General features: G+C 45.4%; 1 protein-coding gene across 1 annotated transcript in view; it reads left to right on the top strand.

The window, feature by feature from the left end:
• LOC124582888 overlaps window positions 1-25,691 on the top strand; it is a 32,183-nt gene that overhangs the window by 5,393 nt on the left and 1,099 nt on the right. The window lies entirely within an intron of this gene.

A 25,691-nucleotide genomic window follows, 5' to 3' on the forward strand; every position in this document is an offset into this window, starting at 1 on the left:
TTCACACTCATAGCAGTGGAAGTGCAAAAACATAACAAAATAATTTTTTTTAGATATGAAATTTCATCGTCTTTTCACTTACAGTTGCCTGCATTTGTTGCTATAGGTACATTTTTCCTCACAAGTAAGAGAGATTCTTTGATGAATTTTGCGCAGCATTCAAACCGTATTAAAAACTGTGGTAAAAATTGAGATAATTAACTACAAAATATGATTTTTTTATACATAAAGTTTAAAACGTAACAGCTCATTCATTTTTTCATAAATTAAATAGATTCTAGAGTTTCAGACACCTGTAAGTATGGTTTGTATGCTGTGCAAAATTCATCGAACAGTCTCTCTTACTTATGAAGAAAAGTGTACCTATAGTAACAAATGCAGCCAATAGTAAGTGAAAAATTGATGAAATTACACATGTAAAAAAAATTATTTTGTTATGTTTTTGAACTTCCGCTGCTACGAGTGTGAATCCTAAATCCTTCCTGGTCATGCTGACAATTTTTTATGAATTTACTTGTAAAAGTATAGACAGTGGAAATTAAAATGTCATGTGGTGCCTCTCCTGCTCCAAGTCGGCCCGTTTGACGTCCTACCCCCTCCCCCCCCCTTAATGAGGGACGTTGAAAATTTGAGCTGGACTCTGATTCGAACCCTCTTTCCGCCAGTTGTCGCCTTAACCGCTCTAGCTATCTGCGCACGATTCGTGGTCAAACCGAAACTTGTATATGTAACTCGCCACACGGGAGGACATTTTAATTCAAAGTCAGTGCCCGGTATCGGCGGATAAATACGACATTGCAGTGCCTATGTTGTTAAGAAGAATGATTGTAATGTCCCTTCGGACATACGTTCTCCAGTTCCCCAGATGCCCAGCCCTAGGTGCGGTGCGATCCGCCTCGAAGGGTGCACGGCACATGGCAGATGTATCACTAACGCAGCCTCAGAGATACAGAAGCTACCTATCTGAGTAAATAGGAATGCACACCGTGGGGTTCCGTGGTGTCGACCAGGTAAGTCGCCAATTTCCTTAGGAGCAAAACTGAGAACGCGGAACAAAACAAAATAAAAATTGGGACTTGATGAGACCTAAAACATCGAAGCATCGGGGTTAGAAGTGATGGAAGCTGTTTCCTCAATTGGACTGAGCAATAGATACACTTCTCAGGATAGTTGAGGCGAGATGTAGTGAACAGATCTATACTATATCAGTCTCGCTTTTTAGGACGGCGTCTTCCGAGCAGGGATATCCATTGGCTAACATAATGTCTCAGCACGTGGAGCTTGTTCAGATGGCTCTCTTTCAGAAGATGACGCAAGCCAAATCCTCAAATTTACGATGATCTGTCTGGACAAGGGTGCTCTTATCATTGTCTCTTATAGGATAGGAACAATGGATTGACTTTAGAGGATAGTCCCTAAAGTAACTCCGTGGGAGGTAGCGAAGCTGCCTGTCAAAAAAAACGGCTGGACGTTTTTCAGGAATTGTAACCATATAAACTGGACGTTTCAGTTCTTAGAGCAACTAGGGGTAAGTCGATTTATGTCAGAAATCCAAACAACTCCAGACCATGAATTATGTTAATAACAGTGTTTCACTCAGGCTGATGACAGACTTCTGTTCCATGGACTTTGCGATCCCCAGGATGAAACAGCATCAGGAGGAAAACACAAGGGGAACTGTACTGTCCTCAGCTTACCTTCCGTAAAAGGACACAACTTCCTCTTCCCAGGGTGTAAGAAGACTGGTAGACACCTGGACATAGCAGAATGAACAACTGTTGATTGAGTGTGATGTCAATGACCACAAATGGCTCTGAGCACTATGGGACTCAACTGCTGAGGTCATTAGTCCCCTAGAACTTAGAACTAGTTAAACCTAACTAACCTAAGGACATCACAAACATCCATGCCCGAGGCAGGATTCGAACCTGCGACCGTAGCGGTCTCGCGGTTCCAGACTGCAGCGCCTTTAACCACATGGCCACTTCGGCCGGCTCAATGACCACAGCGTGGTGTGGAGAAGAAGTGACACCAACAGCAGAAGTGAGCACCCTCTCGAGTATTTGCTAGAGAGTAATTTGGAAATCTTGAATAGAGGTACAAAACTTACTTTTAGAAATAGAAGAAGGGAAGAAGTAATTAACATTACTTTAGGGGCCAATCATAGTTGCCAGGTATGTCAAACAATGGCATGTGGCCATCATTATCTGACCACATGTTTATTAAGTTCGAAAATGTATTGGGTGTTAAACAGACTCATATACAGAGGACCTAAACTCACTCTTGCCTGTAGTCAGAACACTCGATGAGGAATCCAGTAGATTTTGATGAAGTGACAGGCGCAGTGACATCTGCAATTCCGACATAATATTTAGTAAACTGCCCAATCACCAACAAGTGCATAAACAATAATCTATCTTGGTAGAAAAGCACTCTGGAATTGTAAAGGAAGTAGAACTTTTCAACCTTGCAAGAAAAAAAGGACAATGGGCAAAATATCTGGCTACACTTGTCAAAGCAGCCTTGCGATCAACCAGTCCAAGATATCACCCTGGAAGGCATTGTGTGAGAACGCAGAAGGCACAGCTGCTTGCGCCCGCATCTCGTGGTCGTGCGGTAGCGTTCTCGCTTCCCACGCCCGGGTTCCCGGGTTCGATTCCCGGCGGGTTCAGGGATTTTCTCTGCCTCGTGATGGCTGGGTGTTGTGTGATGTCCTTAGGTTAGTTAGGTTTAAGTAGTTCTAAGTTCTAGGGGACTGATGACCTAAGATGTTAAGTCCCATAGTGCTCAGAGCCATTTGAACCATTTGAACAGCTGCTTGCACAAGACATCATGAAATCCTCACTAGAATACCAGCAGGTACCTTAAGGAAGGAGGTTGTTGGCTGTACAAGGTATACAAGGGCAGCGAATGAGACGCTGGATGTGCTCTTCAAGACTCACTTCGGTCAGGACACTCTGACAGACAACACAGACTAGTAGTCAATCGCTAAGAGTAATCACAGAGAAAACTGGAAACCTGCCACAGCATGCGTTGATTTCAAAAAGATCCGGTGGGAAGTGGGAACATTTCAACATTTCATGTGACCAGGATCAGATGGAATCTTCCTAACTCTACTACAACAAGGAGAAAATGGTTTAATTAGATTCCTATGTAGACTACATATCTAAATAGTCAGCAACTACTTGCTTAAAAATTTTATCTCCTTAACCGGTTTGAGCCACTTACTCCCTTTCCGCAGAAGGTTATAACTACCGCATTATTTTGCGAGTGTCCACGACAAGATGTACACAGCATATTGCTGTAGTCATGTGATCCATCGTAACCGTATATTTATATAATTTTTGTACAGACACTATGAACCACATGATATCGCAGCAATATGCAGCATGCTTCTTATTGTTGACACTCGCTGATAATGTGATAATTATAACCTTCTGAAGAAGGGCACAAAACGCCTGAAACCTGTTACGGACATAAAGTACCTTTTATGCAACTGGTTGCTGACTGTTTTGATATATGCAACCTGAGTTGCTGAAGATGAATACACTACTGGTCATTAAAATTGCTACACCACGAAGATGACGTGCTACAGACGCGAAATTTAACCGACAGGAAGAAGATGCTGCGATATGCAAGTGATAAGCTTTTCAGAGCATTCACACAAGGTTGGCGACGGTGGCGACGCCTACGACGTGCTGACATGAGGAATTTTTTCAACCGATTTCTCATACACAAAATTCAGCTGACCTGCGTTGCCTGGTGAAACGTTGTTGTGATGTCCCGTGTAAGGAGGATAAATACGTACCATTACGTTTCTGACTTTGATAAAGGTCGGATTGTAGCCTATCGCGATTGAGGTTTATCGTATCGCGATATTGCTGCTCGCTTTGGTCGAGATCCAATGACTGTTAGTAGAATATGGAATCGGTGGGTTCAGGAGGGTAATATGGAACGCCGTGCTGGATCCCAACGCCCTTGTATCACTAGCAGTCGAGATGACAGGCATCTTATCCGCATGGCTGTAAACGGATCGTGCAGCCACGTCTCGATCCCTGAGTCAACAGATGGGGACGTTTGCAAGACAACAACCATCTGCACGAACAGTTCGACGACGCTTGCAGCAGCATGGACTATCATCTCGGAGACCATGGCTGCGGTTACCCTTGACTGTGCATCACAAACAGGAGCGCCTGCGATGGTGTACTCAACGACGAACAGGGGTGCACTAATGGCAAAACGTCATTTCTTCGGACGAATCCAGGTTCTGTTTACAGCATCATGATGGTCGCATCCGTGTTTGACGACATCACGGTGGACGCACATTGGAAGCGTATATTCGTCATCGCCATACTGGAGTATCACCCGGCGTGATGGTATGGGGTGCCATTGGTTACACGTCTCGATCACCTCTTGTTCGCATTGACGGCACTTTGAACAGTGGACGTTACATTTCAGATGTGTTAACGCCCCGTGGCTCTACCCTTCGTTCGATCCCTGCGAAACCCTACATTTCAGCAGGACAATGCACGACCGCATGTTGCAGGTCTTGTGAGCGACTTTCTGGATACAGAAAACGTTCGACTGCTGCCCTGGCCAGCACATTCTCCAGATCTCTCACCAATTCAAAACTTCTGGTCAATGGTGGCGGAGCAACTGGCTCCTCAGAATACGCCAGTCGCTACTCTTGATGAACTGCGGTATCGTGTTGAAGCTGCATGGGCAGCTGTACCTGTACACGCCATCCCAGCTCTGTTTGACTCAATGCCCAGGCGTATCAAGGCCGTTATTACGGCCAGTGATTGTTGTTCTTAGTACTGGTTTCTCAGGATCTATGCACCCAAATTGCGTGAAAATATAATCACATGTCAGTTCTAGTATAATATATTTGTCCAATGAATACCCGTTTATTATCTGCATTTCTTCTTGGTGCAGCAATTTTAATGCCCAGTAGTGTAGTACCTAACTAAAAGAAAAAAAGAATTTTCTTTGAACGCTTTTGTTTTTAAAGTGACCAAATATAAATAACAGTACACACAAAGGAATTACAGACATTGGCTACGAGTGGGCATTGATTTAAATTAATGCGGGAGGTCGAAAATTTGTGCTGGACTGGGATTCGAACCCGTATGTCTCTCTTGCCGCCGGTTGTCCCCTTAACCGCTTTACCTATCTGGGCACGATTAGAGGTCAAACCGAAACTTGTATATGTAACTCGCCACACGGGAGGACATTTTAATTCAAAGTCAGTGCCCGGTATCGGCGGATAAATACGACGCTGCAGTGCCTATATTGTTAAGAAGAATGATTGTAATGTCCCTTCGGACATACGTTCTTCAGTTCCCCAGATGCCCAGCCCTAGGTGCGGTGCGATCCGCTTCGAAGGGTGCACGGCACATGGCAGATGTATCACTAACGCAGCCTCAGAGATACAGAAGCTACCTATCTGAGTAAATAGGAATGCACACCGTGGGGTTCCGTGGTGTCGACCAGGTAAGTCGCCAATTTCCTTAGGAGCAAAACTGAGAACGCGGAACAAAACAAAATAAAAATTGGGACTTGATGAGACCTAAAACATCGAAGCATCGGGGTTAGAAGTGATGGAAGCTGTTTCCTCAATTGGACTGAGCAATAGATACACTTCTCAGGATAGTTGAGGCGAGATGTAGTGAACAGATCTATACTATATCAGTCTCGCTTTTTAGGACGGCGTCTTCCGAGCAGGGATATCCATTGGCTAACATAATGTCTCAGCACGTGGAGCTTGTTCAGATGGCTCTCTTTCAGAAGATGACGCAAGCCAAATCCTCAAATTTACGATGATCTGTCTGGACAAGGGTGCTCTTATCATTGTCTCTTATAGGATAGGAACAATGGATTGACTTTAGAGGATAGTCCCTAAAGTAACTCCGTGGGAGGTAGCGAAGCTGCCTGTCAAAAAAAACGGCTGGACGTTTTTCAGGAATTGTAACCATATAAACTGGACGTTTCAGTTCTTAGAGCAACTAGGGGTAAGTCGATTTATGTCAGAAATCTAAACAACTCCAGACCATGAATTATGTTAATAACAGTGTTTCACTCAGGCTGATGACAGACTTCTGTTCCATGGACTTTGCGATCCCCAGGATGAAACAGCATCAGGAGGAAAACACAAGGGGAACTGTACTGTCCTCAGCTTACCTTCCGTAAAAGGACACAACTTCCTCTTCCCAGGGTGTAAGAAGACTGGTAGACACCTGGACATAGCAGAATGAACAACTGTTGATTGAGTGTGATGTCAATGACCACAAATGGCTCTGAGCACTATGGGACTCAACTGCTGAGGTCATTAGTCCCCTAGAACTTAGAACTAGTTAAACCTAACTAACCTAAGGACATCACAAACATCCATGCCCGAGGCAGGATTCGAACCTGCGACCGTAGCGGTCTCGCGGTTCCAGACTGCAGCGCCTTTAACCACATGGCCGCTTCGGCCGGCTCAATGACCACAGCGTGGTGTGGAGAAGAAGTGACACCAACAGCAGAAGTGAGCACCCTCTCGAGTATTTGCTAGAGAGTAATTTGGAAATCTTGAATAGAGGTACAAAACTTACTTTTAGAAATAGAAGAAGGGAAGAAGTAATGTTGCCAGGTATGTCAAACAATGGCATGTGGCCATCATTATCTGACCACATGTTTATTAAGTTCGAAAATGTATTGGGTGTTAAACAGACTCATATACAGAGGACCTAAACTCACTCTTGCCTGTAGTCAGAACACTCGATGAGGAATCCAGTAGATTTTGATGAAGTGACAGGCGCAGTGACATCTGCAATTCCGACATAATATTTAGTAAACTGCCCAATCACCAACAAGTGCATAAACAATAATCTATCTTGGTAGAAAAGCACTCTGGAATTGTAAAGGAAGTAGAACTTTTCAACCTTGCAAGAAAAAAGGACAATGGGCAAAATATCTGGACACACTTGTCAAAGCAACCTTGCGATCAACCAGTCCAAGATATCACCCTGGAAGGCATTGTGTGAGAACGCAGAAGGCACAGCTGCTTGCACAAGACATCATGAAATCCTCACTAGAATACCAGCAGGTACCTTCAGGAAGGAGGTTGTTGGCTGTACAAGGTATACAAGGGCAGCGAATGAGACGCTGGATGTGCTCTTCAAGACTCACTTCGGTCAGGACACTCTGACAGACAACACAGACTAGTAGTCAATTGCTAAGAGTAATCACAGAGAAAACTGGAAACCTGCCACAGCATGTGTTGATTTCAAAAAGATCCGGTGGGAAGTGGGAACATTTCAACATTTCATGTGACCAGGATCAGATGGAATCTTCCTAACTCTACTACAACAAGGAGAAAATGGTTTAATTAGATTCCTATGTAGACCACATATCTAAATAATCAGCAACTACTTGCTTAAAAATTTTATCTCCTTAACCGGTTTGAGCCACTTACTCCCTTTGCGAGTGTCAACGACAAGATGTACACAGCATATTGCTGTAGTCATGTGATTCATAGTAAACGTATATTTATATAACTTTTCTACAGGCACTATGGACCACATGATATCACAGCAATATGCAGCATACATCTTACTGTTGACACTCGCTGATAATGTGATGATTATAACCTTCTGAAAAAGGGCACAAAACGCCTGAAACCTGTTACGGACATAAAGTACCTTTTATGCAACTGGTTGCTGGCTGTTTTGATATATACAACCTGAGTTGCTGAAGATGAATACACTACTGGTCATTAAAATTGCTACACCACGAAGATGACGTGCTACAGACGCGAAATTTAACCGACAGGAAGAAGATGCTGCGATATGCAAGTGATAAGCTTTTCAGAGCATTCACACAAGGTTGGCGACGGTGGCGACGCCTACGACGTGCTGACATGAGGAATTTTTCCAACCGATTTCTCATACACAAAATTCAGCTGACCTGCGTTGCCTGGTGAAACGTTGTTGTGATGTCCCGTGTAAGGAGGATAAATACGTACCATTACGTTACTGACTTTGGTAAAGGTCGGATTGTAGCCTATCGCGATTGAGGTTTATCGTATCGCGACATTGCTGCTTGCTTTGGTCGAGATCCAATGACTGTTAGTAGAATATGGAATCGGTGGGTTCAGGAGGGTAATATGGAACGCCGTGCTGGATCCCAACGCCCTTGTATCACTAGCAGTCGAGATGACCGGCATCTTATCCGCATGGCTGTAAACGGATCGTGCAGCCACGTCTCGATCCCTGAGTCAACAGATGGGGACGTTTGCAAGACAACAACGATCTGCACGAACAGTTCGACGACGCTTGCAGCAGCATGGACCATCATCTCGGAGACCATGGCTGCGGTTACCCTTGACTGTGCATCACAAACAGGAGCGCCTGCGATGGTGTACTCAACGACGAACAGGGGTGCACTAATGGCAAAACGTCATTTCTTCGGACGAATCCAGGTTCTGTTTACAGCATCATGATGGTCGCATCCGTGTTTGACGACATCACGGTGGACGCACATTGGAAGCGTATATTCGTCATCGCCATACTGGCGTATCACCCGGCGTGATGGTATGGGGTGCCATTGATTACACGTCTCGGTCACCTCTTGTTCGCATTGACGGCACTTTAAACAGTGGACGTTACATTTCAGATGTGTCAAGGCCCCGTGGCTCTACCCTTCATTCGATTCCTGCGAAACCCTACATTTCAGCAGGATAATGCACGACCGCTTGTTGCAGGTCCTGTACGGGCCTTTCTGGATATAGGAAATGTTCGTCTGCTGCCCTGGCCAGCACATTCTCCAGATCTCTCACCAAATGGAAACGTCTGGTCTATGATGGTCGAGCAACTGGCTCGTCACAATACACCAGTCACTACTCTTGATGAACTGTGGTATCTTTCTGAAGCTGCATGGGCAGCTGTATCTGTACACGTCATCCAAGCTCTGTTTGACTCAATGCCCAGGCGTATCAAGGCCGTTATTACGGCCAGAGGTGGTTGTTCTGGGTACTGATTTCTCAGTATCTATACTTCCAAATTACGTGAAAATGTAATCACATGTTAGTTCTAGCATAATGTATTTGTCCAATGAATACCTGTTTATCATCTGCATTTCTTCTTGGGGTACCAATTTTAATGGTCAGTAGTGTAAAATACCGTACTATGTAGACTATTTAGTTTCCGCTTAGCAACAGGAATCATTCCTAATCCTTGGAGGTCAGGGTTGTTTTCATTCTGAATCCAGGGAAAATCATATCAAGACTGGGATATGAGACCGACCAACCTGTACTTTCTTGTAAAAATATCAGTATAACTGGTTACTGTGCACGTTAAGGACAAGAGGTTAATTGAGTTTCCTCTACACGTAAATCATAAGCAAATCAAACAGGTATATCATGTGAAACAGCATTTCGCCAATGTGCTGAAAAACTGCACAGTACTCTCTGTGCATCTTCCTGGATGTTTTAACAGTACGACCTTGGAACCCATGGTGAGAGATGCGGAGGAGTGCCTTATGCAGGTGAATTTAGACCATGCTTCGTAGAAGAAATACGGAAGACACAATGACAAATGATAAAATACCACAACGAGAGGTTTCGTCCCAACTATTAAAGAACCCATTGAGGAGTTTAACATTACGGGGTACGTTTGCCAAGGATAAGCATAAGAACAATAGGCACTGAACATTTTGCAAATCTGGCGCAGAAAACAAGATCAAATGGTGAGCCGCAATAAAATTGTCGTCGTGACATTTACATCCAGCACACGTACTAGAATATCATACTCTTCGACGAAACTCTACCATTTAAGGGAGTAATTAAGTATCTATGGTTAACCCTTGATGTGAAACTATAATGGACCCCTAACATTAGGAATATACCTGTATGTTTCAAGGCAAAAGATGCTCCCGGTATTCCAGAAGGAAATACCGTCTATTCGTGCCGCGCGGGGTAGCCGCGCGGTCTATGGCGTCTTGTTACGGTCCACGCGGCTCCCCGCGTCGGAGGTTCGAGTCCTCCCTTGGGCATGGGTGTGTGTGTCGCCCTTAGCGTAAGTTAGCTTAAGATAGATCAAATAGTATGTAAGCTTAGGGACCGATGACCTCATCAGTTTGGTCCGATAAGACCTTACTACAAAAACAATCCTCTACTCCAGTATGCGCGGACGAGAACTGGCGATGGCGCTACTACGAATGAAGCATCTACATTTATCCAGATAACCAAGCATCTGTGATCCTCTATAAGAGATCAAAGATCATTGCAGAATGCCATAAATCTCTTGAGCGACAGGGGAAAACAACAGGGTAAACTTTCTGTGGGCCCATAGTCATTCAGAAACCAGTGGCAACGTACAAGTTGATAAGATAGCCAGAACATGCATTATGAATCCTTTTTATTGTGTTGGAACCTGTCCTAATCATCACTAAAGCGTTGGTAAAATCAGAACTGCTTAGTTGCATCAGAAGGTAGCACATACACTCCTGGAAATTGAAATAAGAACACCGTGAATTCATTGTCCCAGGAAGGGAAACTTTATTGACACATTCCTGGGGTCAGATACATCACATGATCACACTGACAGAACCACAGGCACATAGACACAGGCAACAGAGCATGCACAATGTCGGCACTAGTACAGTGTATATCCACCTTTCGCAGCAATGCAGGCTGCTATTCTCCCATGGAGACGATCGTAGAGATGCTGGATGTAGTCCTGTGGAACGGCTTGCCATGCCATTTCCACGTGGCGCCTCAGTTGGACCAGCGTCGTGCTGGACGTGCAGACCGCGTGAGACGACGCTTCATCCAGTCCCAAACATGCTCAATGGGGGACAGATCCGGAGATCTTGCTGGCCAGGGTAGTTGACTTACACCTTCTAGAGCACGTTTGGTGGCACGGGATACATGCGGACGTGCATTGTCCTGTTGGAACAGCAAGTTCCCTTGCCGGTCTAGGAATGGTAGAACGATGGGTTCGATGACGGTTTGGATGTACCGTGCACTATTCAGTGTCCCCTCGACGATCACCAGTGGTGTACGGCCAGTGTAGGAGATCGCTCCCCACACCATGATGCCGGGTGTTGGCCCTGTGTGCCTCGGCCGTATGCAGTCCTGATTGTGGCGCTCACCTGCACGGCGCCAAACACGCATACGACCATCATTGGCACCAAGGCAGAAGCGACTCTCATCGCTGAAGACGACACGTCTCCAATCGTCCCTCCATTCACGCCTGTCGCGACACCACTGGAGGCGGGCTGCACGATGTTGGGGCGTGAGCGGAAGACGGCCTAACGGTGTGCGGGACCGTAGCCCAGCTTCATGGAGACGGTTGCGAATGGTCCTCGCCGATACCCCAGGAGCAACAGTGTCCCTAATTTGCTGGGAAGTGGCGGTGCGGTCCCCTACGGCACTGGTTCAAAAATGGTTCAAATGGCTCTGAGCACTATGGGACTTAACATCTTAAGTCATCAGTCCCCTAGAACTTAGAACTACTTAAACCTAACTAACCTAAGGACATCACACAACACCCAGCCATCACGAGGCAGAGAAAATCCCTGACCCCGCCGGGAATCGAACCCGGGAACCCGGGCGTGGGAAGCGAGAACGCTACCGCACGACCACGAGATGCGGGCCCTACGGCACTGCGTAGGATCCTACGGTCTTGGCGTGCATCCGTGCGTCGCTGCGGTCCGGTCCCAGGTCGTCGGGCACGTGCACCTTCCGCCGACCACTGGCGACAACATCGATGTACTGTGGAGACCTCACGCCCCACGTGTTGAGCAATTCGGCGGTACGTCCACCCGGCCTCCCGCATGCCCACTATACGCCCTCGCTCAAAGTCCGTCAACTGCACATACGGTTCACGTCCACGCTGTCGCGGCATGCTACCAGTGTTAAAGACTGCGATGGAGCTCCGTATGCCACGGCAAACTGGCTGACACTGACGGCGGCGGTGCACAAATGCTGCGCAGCTAGCGCCATTCGACGGCCAACACCGCGGTTCCTGGTGTGTCCGCTGTGCCGTGCGTGTGATCATTGCTTGTACAGCCCTCTCGCAGTGTCCGGAGCAAGTATGGTGGGTCTGACACACCGGTGTCAATGTGTTCTTTTTTCCATTTCCAGGAGTGTAGATTGTTGGACTATGTTACACGAACAAAAACATGGCAACCTAATGATGCCGAAGCCACCTTTGAAGAGAAGATCGGTAATCCTAGACTTGAAAGGGAGACATTAAACTCATGGTAGGACTCAAGAAGCACCTGCACGTCATGGGTATAGCGTAGGAAGCCCCTGAGTGTAGACAACGTGCTGGGGTGGATGAAACTGCATAATATTTCAGTGCAAAGCATAGGGAGCAAAAGAAACAGATTATTATGGTCATTGCCCTAAGAAATCGAGTGAAATAAGGAACTAATAAAAAGTCTCTTGTTAATCTTTAAGGGTATCAGTTGGCTTTGCGAGAATCCCAGCGAACGTACCCACATAATAAACTCAGTTTTGGTGATGGCAACAGTGGACTAAGACCGCTGTTGTTTTTGTTACTCTGCGCTAATCAGATCAAAGGTAACTTAATTTGCAACCCAACATAGTTCTTGAAAGTAAGCTTAAACAAGAGAATAAAAATTCAAATGCCTTCATCACAAAGAAACGGAATTAAAAATCAACTTTTCTCCGGCACACAGAATCCGGGAACAACAATAATAAATACAATTTATGGCCGTTAGCCACAGACCGCAAAAGATGAAAAACATAGCTCCTGCAGTTAAGCAAGAGAAACAAAAACAACTAACTAACTTAAGTAAGATCACCGACATAGCACGCAGCTGAACAATGGTCTAGAACTAACCCGTCAGCAACTTGTCACTATAACAAGCTAATATCAATTACGAACAGAACTACCTAAACATATATGTCCATACAATCGACTGTACAATAAAACATATAAGTAAATCACTTTCATAGGGAATAACAACGAGTAACTTTCTTTGTACAAATGGTATAAACCAAGTCAGGAACGCTCATAGCCTAATAAAAACAATACCACCTTTTTTACAATAAAATAGTTAAATCAATCATGCTCATGGCATTTAATTGACACATTCAAAACGACTGCGGCCTTTAGAGAACGCAGTTGCACACCCAACGTGCCATCACATAACAACCATGCCACGTTACAGTATAACCACAGACTTCCCATGCACTCCCGTACAATCAATGCACCGGTTGTACACTACACCGAATGTCGCAGGAGGAAGGGTCAATATCCAACGGATATGATACGAATGATCACTGGAAGCTAAAATCTTTAGTAAACATGGGCTCTATAATGCATATCTTAAAAGCTATGAACATTTCTTCATCCTTGCTAATGGCAGACAAATCTCTTCTACTGCAAGGTCTTTGTTTTCCCTGTTTTGGGAGGGGGTAGTATGGAGCAAGACAAGAAAAAAATGAGCTCTAAAACACATACGTGCGAGCAGTTGTTGAGTGGAAGAGATGGGTCTCACCCTAGTGAAGATGAACAAGTGCTCGTAGCTCGTAAGGTATGCGCTTTATACTCCATGTTTACTGGACTTTTTTCCTTGTTTTGGCCCATACTGTCACCTCAAAATATGGAAGGCAAAGGCTTTTAGTATAATATATTTAACAATGTCGAAGATGGAGTGCTCACGCATTTTAGAGCCGGTGTTTACGGTACCTTTTTGCTTTGAATGATCGTTTCTGTCACGTCCCTTAATACTGTCGATTTGTCCTGGGACATTCCGTGTTGGATCACTTAACGCCAAGCTGCAGCCATCCCCTACTAAAGCATGTAGCTGGCGCTCAGCTTGAAACACAGGAGCCCATTACTTCGCCTGCATTGGAATCGCTATCCTCTGGCCCGGGAAAAGACAATAACCGCCCCACATCCATACAGTGGTCATACCCCATGCTGACCATTAGCGATGTCCTGTAGACAGCTCCTCGGCGATCCAGCTCGAAGAAGGCTTCCCATTTTTGCCCAGGCGCCAACTGCCTTTCACTTGCCCATCAGTCTCCAGCTCGGTCCCAGCGGTGCTCGCGGTAGTCACGTGCGCGCGCAGCCGCCCCTGTCGCGGAGCCAGCGCGACATCCGCCGAGCACGACTCTCTGGCCGCGGGCAAGACAGATGTGTCACTCGACACCGCTCCAGCCTGCGGCTGCTCAGTGTACTCAAATTACGAGTGACATAACGACCCCATCAGTGTGTAAGATATATCTAGAGAGTGACCTGTTTCCGGAAGCACCAGTCTCCAGAGCGAGAGAGAAGAGATTACTCTCCTCGACTTACCAAGTTCAGTGTCAGATATCAACGAAAACGACGACAGCCGGCTATGTTCTCCAACAAGCACTGTACATACCAAGAAATTCATCCAAAAACGTGGAAGGAACGTATTACTGAAAAAGTAATGAGGAAAGCTCACTGAAGTTTGAAAGATTATGTGAGGAATATTACTGAGATCCTAAACAAGGATCGGGATTAATTTAAGCAAAATGCGTCGATGTGTGGCCCAGCTTGGTGCGTCATTTATCATTCCCAACAAATATTTTTGTTTAATAACAATTCTGTCATAAGCTAACTAACTGTTACCAAGATTCTTGCCAAATTCATACACATAGTTAAGATTTTTAAATTGATATCACCATGCATACGATAGTTTGCATTAAACGTAAGTTACGAATGGTACTCGAAGAACATGTCAACTGTGCATTACAATGGTGGCCCGATTAGAAACAGTTAATTGATTAAATAAACCCGCGGCGGCACTCTGTCCGCGCGACTATCGTCACAACTGTGGGCTACTCCCACAGCACGACTTGAATGTGAGTTCAACATAAAAGACATCTCCGCTGTAACAGTAAGCTGCAGGCTACTCCCAGGTAAGAAACTAGATACAAGTACACATAATGTTGGTATCCACAGTCCATTAGCCGCCTCACCACTAGAAGGTATACAGTCACGTTAAATTTTCCTTTTACTAACAATACTATAAGATTAAGGCAAATGAACGACACTTTGGTGTCTCAAGACAATGTTATTCTGCCTCCATACAGACGAGATAAGGCCCAGCTTGGCAAACGCTAACGACGTGTAAAAACCGAAGAAAACAGTAATACTTCACTGACTGCCCACGACGCTTTTACACATAAAACAAGTCAAGTACTTAAATAAACTACCGGGCCGCTAAAACACTATTAAAATGAGAATGACCATGAAACCCAAGCTTTTTTTTTAATGAATCAAGAAGCTCAGTGCTCAGTTTGGCCAAAGGCTTTCTCACGCGCCCTCAAGGACCTTACAATAACAGAAACACTGAATAAATTACTTCTACAAAATCACTAAAGTCACGTCATAATCCGGTGACACCCCCCGCCGCGACACGATATCCAAAGTACGGCAATAAACTACTCAAATTGAGATTGGAACGGGAAATCCGCAGAAGTGCGTGTGACCTGCCAAAACCTAGGCCTCGTGTGATGACGGGAAAGCCGCCGAAGCAGAAGGGGAACGCCTCCCTATACCCGGGACAGCAGAGCAGCAAAGCTTCAACCGCTGCCGATTCAAGGATGCCAACATACACGTATCAAACAACAAATAGCAGACGAATTTGATAGAAACTAACCTACAAATCAATGCTTAAACGGGCAATTAAACATTGTTTTCAAGGAAACCATTAGAACTTCAGTGTAGGAGCGGACCGCTCATAAACATCGCACATTACCTTCCTAGCAGTAACAAGAAAGAATGTACGAGGTCATTTAAAAGAATAACTACATAATAAATCAAACCAAATCGAAGAAATCGAGGTATATATTTACTGAGGCCTCTTAGGGACTGACAGACACGGTGTGGCCGTGCAGTTCTAGGCGCTTCAGTCTGGAACCGCGTGACCGCTACGGTCGCAGGTTCGAATCCTGCCTCGGGCATGGATGTGTGTGATGTCCCTAGGTTAGTTAGGTTTAAGTAGTTCTAAGTTCTAGGGGACTGATGACCACAGATGTTAAGTCCCATAGTGCTCAGAGCCATTTGAACCATTTTTCAGCTAACACACACTGTAGTTTGGATACGCAGCAGACGGCAGATGACAGGTTAAAATGTACACCCATAGCCCGGAGGGCTCCTCGAAATGAGTAAGAGAGTGTGCAAATAGAAGCATACACACACACACACACACACACACACACACACACACACACACACACGATACATACGCGCGTACCTTTAGGCTAAGCGCACACAATTTTAATTATAAGCCAAAACCAATAACTCGCCCCAGGAAGAGCCATAAAGTCTACAACAGACAGAAATTACAATCAGTAGTATCAAACAGTCAACGATAACAAACAATGATTTCGAGTACCAGATTAACATTGCAAAATACGAGCTTGGTGCTTACAGATACCTCCAGACTGACATACTCAGTCCAAAAATGGGTCACTGAAAGGCATAAAGGAAGCGGATTCCTGGCCAGCTCACACCGGGGCAGAATTAACAATTTTTAAGCACATTACTTACTAAACAGTCTTGATACATTATTTCAAATAAATGGCAAGGAGGCCAATAGCTTCAGGATTTCAGGTAGGCACAGAATAATACTGCCGTCCTGCTCGTAGCTGCCAACAAGTTGTACAATACATCTCGGAGTGTTTAGCACTCCACAATTAAGTGAAGCATTTCGTAACAAGGTTGCATGCGACCAGAACCGCTCCTTGTCCGCTAAACTCGCCGGTAGCAGCGGTCAACACTGCAGGAAAACGAGAGCCCAACGTCAACGGTCTCAGCTCGCTGCAGTTGCCAGGACGCCGGGTACTCAGGCACACCCGTCCAGCACCGTGTCCCACACACCACTCTCTACCACACAGCCCCAAAGGGAACACACAAACAAGCAAAGGTGATACGACGAGGGCCAGAATCGACGCATCGCGCGCACAAGTGGCACCAGTAGGATCACGTGCGCGGCCTCACAGTAGCTCATTATATACGCACATCAAAAAAAAGTTTTCATCACCTCGGTTCTGAGAGTTCCGGAACCTGTACAGAAACTTGGAATAGAGATCAACATAATCAACATTTCCGCCCTTTTATTGCTCTTGAAAACCACACATTGCATGTTGTACCACCATACAGCAAGACCTTCAGAAGTGGTGGTTCAGATTGCTGTACACACCGGTACCTCTAATACCCAACAGCACGTCCCCTTGCATTGATGCATGCCTGTATTCGTCGTGGCATCCTCTCCACAAGTTCATCAAGGCACTGTTGATCCAGATTGTCCCACTCCTCAACGACGATTCGGTGTAGATCCCTCAGAGTGGTTGGTGGATCATGTCGTATATAAACAGCCCTTTTCAATCTGTCCCACGCATGTTCGATAGGGTTCATGTCTGGAGAACATGCTGGCCACTCTGGTCGACCGATGTCGTTATCCTGAAGGAAGTCAATCACGAGATGTGCACGATGGTGGTGCGAATTGTCGTCCATGAAGACGAATGCCTCGCAAATATGCTGCCGATATGGTTGCACTATCAGTCGGAGGATAGCATTCACATATCGTACAGCCGTTACGGCTCCTTCCATGACCACCAGCGGTGTACGTCGGCCTCACATAATGCCGCCCCAAAACATCAGGGAACCTCCGACTCGCTGCACTAGCTGGACAGGTTGTCTAAGGCGTTCAGCCTAACCGGGTTGCCTCCAAACACGTCTCCGACGATCGTCTGGTTGAAAGCATATGCGACACTCATCGGTGAAGAGAACGTGGTGCGAATCCTGAAGGGTCCATACGGCATGTTGTTGGGCTCATCTGTACCGCGCTGCATGGTGGCGTGGTTGCAAAGATGGACCTCGCCATTCGGGAGTGAAGTTGCACATCATGCAGTCTACTGCGCACAGTTTGAGACGTTATACGACGTTCTGTGGCTGCACGAAAAGCATTATTCAACATGGTGGCCTTGTTGTCAGGGTTGATCCGAGCCTTAATCCGTTGGTAGCAGTCACTCACTGCAGTAGTAGCCCTTGGGCGGCGTGAGCGAGGCATGTCATCGACAGTTCCTGTCTCTCTGTATCTCCTCCATATCCGAACAACATCGCTTTGGTTCGCTCTGAGACGGCTGGACACTTACCCTGTTGAGAGCCCTTCCTGGCACAAAGTAACAACGCGGACGCGATCGACCGGCGGTATTGACCGTCTAGGCATGGCTGAACTACAGACAACATGAACTGTGTACCTCCTTCCTGGTGGAATGACTGGAACTGATCGGCTGTCGGACCCCCTCCGTCTAATAGGCGTTGCTCGTGCATGGCTGTTAACATCTTTGGGCGAGTTTAGTGACATATCTAAGAGAATCACAGGAACTTTGTCTCTGATACAATATCCACCACAGTCAACATATATCTTCTGGAGTTCTGGGAACCAGGGTGATGTAAGACTTTTTTCATGTTTGTATATTGCCTGGCACTCAAACCACTTGGTAGAATGTCAGTGCAGCTCTATATATGTATACACTATCAAAGGGGATGTGAATGATTAGTTGTAATTCTCTGTGACAGAATGGCCAGCAGAGAACATTAGTGTCGTTCGCTTTTATTGTTGTTGCCAGGCCTGGTACGGTATATAAGGAGCGTGAACAGCATTACACCTTGAGTGAAGCACAAAGAGATGCCGTGTTCTCGTATGAGACTGCGTTATCAGCTCCTGATAGGGTCCAAAAGGAGTCTCATTGTGGGGTCTCCATATGACCACCTGGTCGTCATATCTTGGTTCAAATGGCTCTGAGCGCTATGGGACTTAACTGCTGTGGTCATCAGTCCCCTAGAACTTAGAACTACTTAAACCTATCTAACCTAAGGACATCACACACATCCATGCCCGAGGCAGGATTCGAACCTGCGACCGTAGCGGTCGCACGGTTCCAGACTGTAGCGCCTAGAACAGCTCGGCCACTCCAGCCGGCATCGTCATATCTTGGGTGACCACTGTGAAGCACATGGAGATGCCACATACACGCATGATATAGCGATATCAGCTTCTAACAGAGTCTATATGGAGCCTCATTGTCGGTCTCCACTTGACCAGCTGGTCGTCATGTCTAGCGTGATCACTATGGAGAACACAGAGATGCCACGTTCCCTTGTGAAAAAGCATTATCGGCTCCTGACAAAATCTGAAAGGGGCCTAATTGTGGGTCGAATATTACAATATCCAGATATGCGTGACAGCTACCCGGTGCTGAACTGCATCATCATGTAATGGCGGGATACTCGTCGTCAAGGTTCCAGTCAATCACGTCTGACCACCACAAAGTAGGAACGCCACACCATGCACCAAGCACATCGTAACTCCTTCGTATCTGGATCTATCATCTGAGAACAAATAATTGGCTCCTTGCAACATTCTGCGTCATCCCACACAATAGGTCAGAGACTATCAGCAGCCATACTAGGGAATAGCCTTTCGTCAACACCATAACACACACGGCAGTGTCAGGAGTTGTTCCATGACCAGGAAGCATGGACTAATGATTAATAGAGTCACATTGTGTCCAGCGATGAACTGCCGATCAGCACTATATCGGACGGCCACCGTAGACGAGTACTGCGGCGACGCTGGAAGAGATCCCATTTTTAACAATATTCTGGAGACACAGTGTTGTTACTCCTGATGTCATTGTTTGAGGAGCTATCAGGTATGAGTTCAGGTCACAGCTCAACGTCATTGCGGAAACTCTGAAGGCGTAGCAGTACATCACGAACATCCTCACGTGGTATCTCTCATGTCACAGTACAATGGTTCCACACTTCAAAGAGACAATGCTCGTCCACACATGTTTGTCTGCTAATGTACTCCCGTCGACAGCAACATCCAAAGATGTGTCCCCGACAGAACGAGCATGGGACCGGGTCGGACGTAAGCTCGGTCCCATTATCAATACTCGGGGTATTTATAAGGAACCAAGATAGCTGTGAATGAGGTTAACGTTATAGGTGACAGTTTGGTACAACTGAGAACATTTTCTCCAACAGAGAAAAGAAGATATTTCACGCCTCTTGTTTGAAACACGAAATGTTTACTGACGAAATATTATATGATTCAGGCAAATATTTATAGGAGCCATGCAAACTAAAATATATCAGTGATGTAATTTATATTGCTTTGTTCTGCGTGACAGAATACCCATTTCCGTACCCCAATGGTAACAGATCATACTGCCGTGGTGGTAGATATCACTCTTCTGAAAGACTTTCTGTTACATGAGACTTCTTTGGCCAGCGAGGGGGGTACACGGGAGAAGTACTAGTAGCGTAAGATCCTATTCTCCAAACTATGTAACAGAGTCCTTGATTAAATATCAAGCTTGTCAATAGTACGTCACGAAACAAGGCCCACGACACTATTGATAATGTTTCGTTCGTTGGACGAGTACACAGAACTCCACAGTTTCCTTGGTAGTGCACATATCGGATTCGTCTAAATAAAAGCAATGCCTTCGTCTAAGTACGGGGTCTGTGTGGATAGTTATCTGCTTCATCGAATCAGTGTGTTAAGCTCATCACTTTGATGCTAATAATATTATCACCTCTCTCACTACAAAATTCCTGGCTGTACACAACGGTAACAAGTTGTGGCATAAGCTTCTAAAAATTCCCTAACATCAGCGACCGCAGTCAATCTCACGTTAAATTTAAAACATTCGCCTGGTAATCAAGGGAAACTTTCGGAAAATGTTGGTCGGAACCTGGAGATAGGAACAATTTTAAGTTAGTTAATTACATGTTTGATATATCATTTAAAAGATTTTTTATCAAAATTATTTGGAACAAGTTACGGACGCATTCATTTTCATTTCATATGGCTCTGGCTGATGGGTTGCAAATCCAGCTACTTTGAGACAATCTGATGATACCTCAAGAGGGTGAACCGCGTTATTGATATTAAACACATTTTCCAACCAAGACTGTTTTTATTCTGAAATAATTCGAAACTGATTGCTGTAGCACCTTGACCCAATGGAATGGAACAAGTTAGTTTACAAGATGTATATACATGAATGGTTTCAATGGGCGACTATGTGTACACAAGCTTCTAAATGGCACACTGACCTAATTTAACATTAAAGAAGTCATCCAGCTACACTTGAGGCAAGCTTTCTTTCTACTGGCTGCCAATTTTTAAACAAAAATTCGTGTATCGAATAGATGGTGTTTTCCACAAGACATTATAGGTTAGATTTAAAATTTACTTTAGTATCTGTTAAACATTTTATGATGTTGGACAAATCAATAAAAGCTTTTGTTGGCGCTTACTGAAATCTTATTTCAGCCATGGCCAGATTAAATAATGAGCAGTAAAAGTGCATTTCTCTTCTAGTATTATAGCCACAGATATCACTATTCTTTCCTAATTGTGATGTTGTATTTATGATAAATTTCACTGTCGACATTATGTTTTGCGAAGGTGCAGTTAACATGGCTAACATCTTGAAGAGGTACCCACAAGATGACTGCGGCTGAATACCACATATATTCTTGCTGTTTGCTTTTGTACAGTCGGTACTTTCTTTCTAAATGCTGAGTTACCCCAAAAAGTTATTCTGTAGCAATTCTACAAAGAGTGAAATTAGCTAACTTAATTGTTTGAGCAGCACAATAATATGTTTTGTTTGGTTCTGGATGTGACCCCAAAGCGGTGGAGAGATCAGCGCCGCTTCCTCTTCGGGACATGGACTACAGAGGTAGTGGTGGCTGAAACCGTTTGGTGAGCCGTTAGTGAAACATCCCTGTTTACAGTAATCCCTTATTCAGTGTAATACCTAGACAGGACTACAGCAAGTATTTTAACGTCTAAGTACAGCAAAGCCACGGAAGCTCCGTCATGGAGAAGGCAGTGACGTTAAACTCTTTTGATGAAAAACCTATAAAAAGGCTTGATCGTCATTATTGCCGCGTTTTTTCCTTGATTATTTCATTAAAGGGCGGGGAACCCGTGTCAGTCAGCGAGACAATAATTAGATTGGACTTTATCGTGTTAAGATTCACGATAAACTGTTAGAATATTACGGAGATTAAGAGTGATGTAGTGTACGATCTCTGACTGTTGGCAGCAACGGAGTAAGGGAATCTTAGGACTTTAGTGCTAGATTGGAACTTTACGGACATATAGACGACAAAAACTCAAATTATCTGCTGGTACGAATGAATTCAGAGGTACCGGTATTCAGATATTAACGTGTGGACTTTTGAGTGTCGTGTGCCGTTAGTTGCGAATCTGGACGTAGAGCGTGTGCATATCAGCATTTGCGGACTATTTAGATTTCTCCAGGCTAGGAACCTTTTAAATAGACCATCATCCATCACCATCTTAGTCCTTGAATATAGAGTGAAAGTGAAATACAAGAGTGTTGTACTTATGTCATTTACCTAGTACTAATCAGTGAAGGTTTTACGGAACCAAAGCTATTCAGCAGTAAGTCAGCACCATCTAGAGGAAAGCGTAACTCAAGTGAACGTTTACGTGTTTTGCGGACTGCTTAATATGAACTTTTGTGACTCTTTGACGTCCCCCACTCCCTCTGAAAGGGGGCACAGGCTGTCTTAATCATAAAAGGGGAGAGTTTTAGCCTGGCAAATTACTAAATAAAAGCGATATTTACAAGACTCGCAGTAATAGCAAAACACAAGGCCCGCACTTCATCGGAGAGTCGTCGCTGTCACGTCGGGAAGTTCAAATGTTCAAATGTGTGTGAAATCTTATGGGACTTAACTGCTAAGGTCATTAGTCCCTAAGCTTACACATTACTTAACCTAAATTATCCTAAGGACAAACACACACACACATACCCGAGGGAGGACTCGAACCTATGCCGGGCGTCGGGAAATAAAGCCGGAAAACCTACCTACGATACGCATTTACGGGCAGACGTCGACATGGAGTACCTAAAAAGGGAACCACAAGGGAGTTGGAATTTTGGAACACGTATTATGTTCGAGTATAATGACTTTTCTGGAGACTAGAAATCTACTTTGTAGGAATCAGCATGGGTTTCGAAAAAGACGATCGTGTGAAACCCAACTCGCGCTATTCGTCCACGAGACTCAGAGGGCCATAGACACGGGTTCCCAGGTAGATGCCGTGTTTCTTGACTTCCGCAAGGCGTTCGATACAGTTCCCCACAGTCGTTTAATGAACAAAGTAAGAGCATATGGACTATCAGACCAATTGTGTGATTGGATTGAAGAGTCCCTAGATAACAGAACGCAGCATGTCATTCCCAATGGAGAGAAGTCCTCCGAAGTAAGAGTGATTTCAGGTGTGCCGCAGGGGAGTGTCGTAGGACCGTTGCTATTAACAATATACATAAATGACCTTGTGGATGACATCGGAAGTTCACTGAGGCTTTTTGCGGATGATGCTGTGGTATATCGAGAGGTTGTAACAATGGAAAATTGTGCTGAAATGCAGGAGGAACTGCAGCGAATTGACGCATGATGCAGGGAATGGCAATTCAATCTCAATGTAGACAAGTGTAATGTGCTGCGAATACACAGAAAGAAAGATCCCTTATCATTTAGCTACAATATAGGAGGTCAGCAAGTGGAAGCAGTTAATTCCATAAATTATCTGGGAGTAGGCATTAGGAGTGATTTAAAATGGTATGATTATATGAAGTTGATTGTCGGTAAGGCAGATGCCAGACTGAGATTCATCGGAAGAATCCTAAGGAAATGCAATCCGAAAACAAGAGAAGTAGGTTACAGTACGCTTGATCGCCCACTGCTTTAATACTGCTCAGCAGTGTGGGATCCGCACCAGATGGGGTTGATGGAGGAGATAGAGAAGATCCAACGGAGAGCAGCGCGCTTCGTTACAGGATCATTTAGTAATCGCGAAAGCGTTACGGAGATGATAGATAAAGTCCAGTGGAAGACTCTGCAGGAGAGACGCTCAGTAGCTCGGTACGGGCTTTTGTTGAAGTTTCGAGAACATACCTTCACCGAGGAGTCAAGGAAGCAGTATATTGCTCCCTGCTACGTATATCTCGCGAAGAGACCATGAGGATAAAATCAGAGAGATTAGAGCCCACACAGTGGCATACCGACAATCCTTCTTTCCACGAACAATACGAGACTGGAATAGAAGGGAGAAACGACAGAGGTACTCAAGGTACCCCCCGCCACACACCGTCAGGTTGCTTGCGGATTATGAATGTAGATGTAGATGTAGATGTAGATGCATCACTGTGCACGGCGTGCCGTAGCCGGCAACTGCCGGCTCTGGAGCCAACACACCACACGCAGGCGGCGACGGACAGTGGCGCCAGCAGATGTCTCTGGAGTGCAGCAGCACACCTAAGTTGTGATCGCCGATATAACATTCAGCACGACCGAAGTCGAAGGCTTATGCTCACACTGGACGGTGGTTAGTGACGATGGAAGCTTTTCAGAACCGATGTACAGCAAGCGAGAGACCGGCACTACTCTCAGCCCGCGCTCGAACATGCGACACATTAGAGATGTTGCTGCCAGCAGGAGGCACTCACTCAAAGGAAGACACATAAGTGTAAACGCTTCAAGTCGTCTACGTACTGTCTCCAGCTCAGGCAGCTGCCGGCTGCTATTGGAAACGAAATCATTGGCAGGTGAATGGATACTTCGTCTGGTGCTGCAGTGGTCTCCACTTCGAACTCAGCAGCTGTTGGAGATGGTGGTGTTCTGCACCACGTACACACCTCGATAGGGTCTTGGAAATAGGTCATCGGCGGGAATCTGATTTGGGGGATATTTCTGAGAGTCTTCTGACCAGTACATCTCCCACAGCAGCATATCCACTCCAGAGGAGACAACATGCTGCAGCACCCGAACATTGCCAAGAGGTGGCAATGACTTCATTCGTTCAGCTTTTCTTATTTAGCGAACTTCGAAGGAATCTGGCTGTAGTACTGCCCTACTTCAGCCTTCAGAGGCGCTGTCTAGCTTGTTCCACTTCGTCAGCTTCCTGAAAAAGCGTTTTTTTCCCTATTCCTCTCTCTCTCTCTCTCTCTCTCTCTCTCTCTCAATATACTTTCTGTGCTGGACGTCACGCTAATGCTCGCTTCGCTCTGTTTGAAGTCGTTTTTTATGAAGTCGTTTATTCTGAGCGTCGCAAGACCAATTCATCGCACCCAGCGGAGTCGTGGTGCAACAGTTTCTTCCAGGATAAGGTCTGATCGATATATACATCCAAAATCCTGGAGTGTTCTACCCTGTTTACTGTCTCCTGTTCATGTTGTTCATAACCGAATGTAGTGTTCTTCTCTCGAAATTTGGATTAAGTCCATTCCCAAGAACCACCTAATAATCCTGTGAAAAACGTTTTCTTTTGTTGCTTTCTATGTAATGAGACTAGTATGTCTGCAAAAAGTACTGATTGTCCTTAACCTTTGGTAGTCGATTCAACGAACACATTTACCTTCAATGAGCTCCCCTCTTGATGCGGACGGGACGGGCACGCCGTCCTCACAGATGTGCCTGGGGAGTCTAGTTGGCTCGGTGATTCCGCCGGCGGAAGTGACCTACGCCGCTCTTCGGTCAGGTAAACCATATTTCGTCCCGAAGTTCAGCGTCGTATCGACGAAGGTATAGGTGTGTATGTAAATATTGGCTCGTCGAAACGACTAACTTGTAATATTC

Source organism: Schistocerca americana, chromosome 1 (genome assembly GCF_021461395.2).
Source record: "Schistocerca americana isolate TAMUIC-IGC-003095 chromosome 1, iqSchAmer2.1, whole genome shotgun sequence".
In the NCBI taxonomy this organism is placed as follows: domain Eukaryota; kingdom Metazoa; phylum Arthropoda; class Insecta; order Orthoptera; family Acrididae; genus Schistocerca; species Schistocerca americana.